We start from the raw sequence: 4,401 nt of genomic DNA on the forward strand, positions 1-4,401 counted from the left end.
AGGAAGGAAGGAAGGAAGGAGAAAGAAAGAAAGAAAAAAAGTAAAGAAAGAAAGAAACAAAGAAAGAAACAAAGAAAGAATAGCAGAAAACTTCCCAGGTATAGGGAGAGACATAGACCTTCAGATCCAGGAAGCTCAAAGACCCTCAAGCAGATTCAATTTAAAAAGGTCCTCTCCGAGACATATAATAGTCAAACTGACGAAATTCAAAGACAAAGAGAGAATCCTAAAAACAGCAAGAGAAAAATGGCAAGTCACCTATAAGGGAGTCCCCATCAGACTAATAGATGACTTCTCAACAGAAACTCTACAGGCCAGAAGAGAATGGGATGATATATTCATAATACTAAAAGAAAAAAAGCTGCCGGCCAAGAATACTATATCCGGCAAGGCTATCCTTCAGAAAGGAGGGAGAAATAGTGTATTTCCCAGACAAAAACTATTGGAGGTCAGTACCACATGACCAGCCCTACAAAAATCCTCAAGGGAGTCCTGCATATGGAATCCAAAAAATGACAGTCACTACCATAAATACACAAGAAAGAACAAAACCCACTGGTAGAACAAATATGCAAATAAGAAAGAGAAAGAAACTGTATCTTACCACCTCAAAAAACCAACATACACTGATGAAGAACAATAAAAAAGGAAGAAAGGAACAAAAGATATTTAAAAATCCAAATAATAACTGATGAAATGCCAGGAGTAAGACAATACCTTTTAAATTACAATCCTAAATATAAATGGATTAGAATCCCCACTCAAAAGAACAGACCAATAACAAGCAATGAGATTGAAGCAGTAGTCAGCAGTCTCCCAATGAAGAAATGCCTAGGACCAGATGGCTTTACTGCTGAATTCTACCAAACCTTTAAAGAGGAATTAATACCAATTCTCTTCAAATTATTCCCAAAAATTGAAACAGAGATCATTGTCCCAAACTCATTCTATGAGGCCAGCATCACCCTGATACCAAAACCAGACAGAGATACAGCAAACAAAGAAAACTACAGGCCAATATGTTTGATGAATATACATGCAAAAATCTTCAACGAAATATTAGCAAACAGAATATGGCAACACATCAAAAAAATTATACATCATGATCAAGTGGGATTCACCCCAGGGATGAACATATGCAAGGGCTCAACATATGCAAGCCAATAAATGTGATACACCACATCAACAAAATCAAGGACAAAAACCATAAGATTATCTCAATAGATGCAGAAAATGTGACAAAATTCAATATTCCTTCATGATAGAGACTCTCAGCAAATTAGGTATAGAAGAAAGTATCTCAACACAATAAAAACTATATACAAAAAAAAAAAAAAACAAACACTGCCAACATTATCCTGAATGGGGAAATGCTGAAAGCTTTTCCCTTAAGATCAGGAACAAGACAAAGATGCCCACTCTTACCGCTCCTATTTAACACAGTATTGGAAGTACTAGCCAGAGCAATCAGGCAAGACAAAGAAATAAAGGGCATTCAGATTGGAAGAGACAAAATCATACCATCCCTGTTTGCAGATGACATGATCCTGTATAGACAAAAACCTAAAGACTCTACCAAAAGACTCTAGAGCTGATAAATGATTTCGGTAAAGTTGCAGGATGCCAGATCAACACACAAAAATCAGTAGCTTTTTAATCTTCTGTTGGGGGCCTGAAGCCCCACACCCCTTCTTGTGAGACCGCTCCTCCTTGACAATCTGCTCAGATGGCCGTGCTTTACATGATAACTGCCTCGAAATCTTTATGCCAGAAACTGATTGCTCCTGGCTATGCAAGTTAATTTGCAAGTGACCTTTTATCCTTCTCTAGAAACTGTTTAACCATAAACATTCTGGGTGGCAACCTTTACTTTGAATGTCCTGTCTTTGTCTCTCCTCAAGATATTATCATATCTTTACATTCCAGACAGTGGCCTCTAGTCAGTTTGTGGTGTTGCCGCCAGTGTTTATAGGCTGACTAGGAATGAATAGCACGTATGGAAGTCTATAAATGCTAGGGCGTGCCAACGCAGGAGACATATCGTATAACTTCGTATAATGTATGCTATACGAAGTTATTACGGTTGGCCTTCTGGCACTTCCGCCATTGCTGTGGTGGTCTTACCCCACCTTTAGCTGAAGAAACTGTAGCAGATGAATAAAGTAATGTCATACAGCTGGTGGAACTGGTATTTAAAGATCCTGTATGCCCTTTATTTTATGACCACAGATGACAAATTATATTTCTCTTATTTATTTGTGTTTGTTTGTTTGTTTGTTTGTTAAAAAAGATGGCCGGTATGGGGATCTTAACCCTTGACTTGGTGGTGCCAGCGCCACGCTCACCCAGTGAGCTAACTGGCCATCCCTATATAGGATCCAAACCCGTGGCCTTGGTGTTAACAGCACCACACTCTCCCAAGTGAGCCGCAGGCCAGCCTGTTTCTGTCTTATTTAGAATGGCCTAACTACTAACGTTCTTTTCTACCTCATTATTTACTTGTTTACTTCTTAAGCCCTTTATCTGTGTTTTCCCTTTTTCTCCAGTAAAGTTTTTAATTTTCGGGGCCGGCCCGGTGGCACACTGCTACAGTGCGCCGCTTGGGAGTGCGGCGGTGCTCCCGCCGAGGGTTCAGATCCCACATACAGACCGGCTGCTCACTGGCTGAGCGAGGTGCGGGCGCAACACCGAGGGTTGCGATCCCGTTGCCGGTCCCGGTCCGGTACGGGCGTGACACTGAGGGTTGCGATCCGTTGCCAGTCACGAAAAAAGACAAAAAGGAAAAAAAAAAAGTTCTTAATTTTCTTGAGTTCCTAATTTGCAGTCATGTGCTACTTTTAGCAATTTCTCCAGATGATTTTCTTTCTCTTTCCCTTACAAGACCTGTGGTCCATCTGGGAGCTGTTTTTCAGGCAAAGGAAGAGTCAGAGGGAAGCCTGATTATCTCCATGCATGGGAGGTAATTCCCCACACTGTTTTTTAAAATTTTATTTTTATTGGACTAATTTCCTCTACTGTTTGAAAGCCTACTATAGTGTTCTTTGTTGACATGATTTGGTGTTAGGTGCCCAGGAAAATAGTAACCTCTCTTTTGGCCCTAAGAAAATTTAGGCTTTAGTTTGGAAGCTAAAGTACGCGCACAGTTGGCAGTGTGATAAGTGCCACAAGGCCATAGATTGTACAACCAGCCAATCAACTAACTAACCCAAAACTAAACAACAAGAAGATATAACAACTATACTTTTATGAAGTTGTTACAACAAGCAAACGGAAAGGACATTCTAGGGGGGGGAGGGGAGAGAGGGAGGAGGGAGGGAGGTGTCGGTGATAGGCCATAATAATCATATACATTGTATATTGACAAAATAAAAATTTAACGAAAAAAAAAAAGAAACAAGAGTGAAAAGACAACCTACAGAATGGGAGAAAATATTTGCAAACTATGAAAGGATTAATATCCAGAATATACAAGGAACTCAAACAACTTAACAGTAAAAAAACAAGTAATCAGATTAAAAAATGAGCAAAGGAGCTGAATAGACAATTCTCAAAGGAAGATATACAAATGGCCAACAGACACATGAAAAAAAGCTCAACATTACTAAGCATCAGGGAAATGCAAAACAAAACCACACTGAGATACCATCTCCCGCCAGTTAGACTGGCTATTATCAAAAAGACAGAGAATAACAAATGCCACCAAGGATGTGGAGAAAGGGGAACCTCCTACACTGTTGGTGGGACTGTAAATTAGTGCAGCCATTGTAGAAAACAGTATGGAGGTTTTTCAAACAACTTCAGTTAGAACTGCCATATGATCCAGCAATTTCACTGCTGGGTGTATACCCAAAGGAATGGAAATCATTATGTTGAAGGGATACCTGCAGTCCCATGTTTATTTCTCTCTATTTACAATAGCCAAGAATTGGAACCAGCCTAAATGTCCATTGATGGACAACCAGATAAGGAAAATGTGGTATATGTACACAATGGAATACTACTCTGCCATAAAAACAAATGAAATTCTGCCATTTGTAGCAACAGGAATGAACTTAGAGAAAAGTGTGGTAGGTGAAATAAGCCAGGCACAGAAAGAGAAATACCGCATGTCCTCACTCATAAGTGGAAACTAAAAAAATAAAATAAATAAAAAAAGAAAGAAAGATACAACAATCAAAATAATTCATTGAAGGGCCAGCCCGGTGGCGCACTGGATGGGTGCGCCGCTTGGGAAGCGCGGCGGCGCTCCCGCCCGAGGGTTCGGATCCCACATACAGACCGGTTCCCGCTCACTGGCTGAGCGAGGCGCGGGAGCAACACCGGGGGTTGTGATCCCGTTGCCGGTCCCCGGTCCGGTACGGGGGCAAAACCGAGGGGTGTGATCCCGCGGCCGGGCCCCGG

The sequence above is a fragment of the Galeopterus variegatus genome, unplaced genomic scaffold (genome assembly GCF_000696425.1).
Source record: "Galeopterus variegatus unplaced genomic scaffold, G_variegatus-3.0.2 Scaffold2089, whole genome shotgun sequence".
In the NCBI taxonomy this organism is placed as follows: domain Eukaryota; kingdom Metazoa; phylum Chordata; class Mammalia; order Dermoptera; family Cynocephalidae; genus Galeopterus; species Galeopterus variegatus.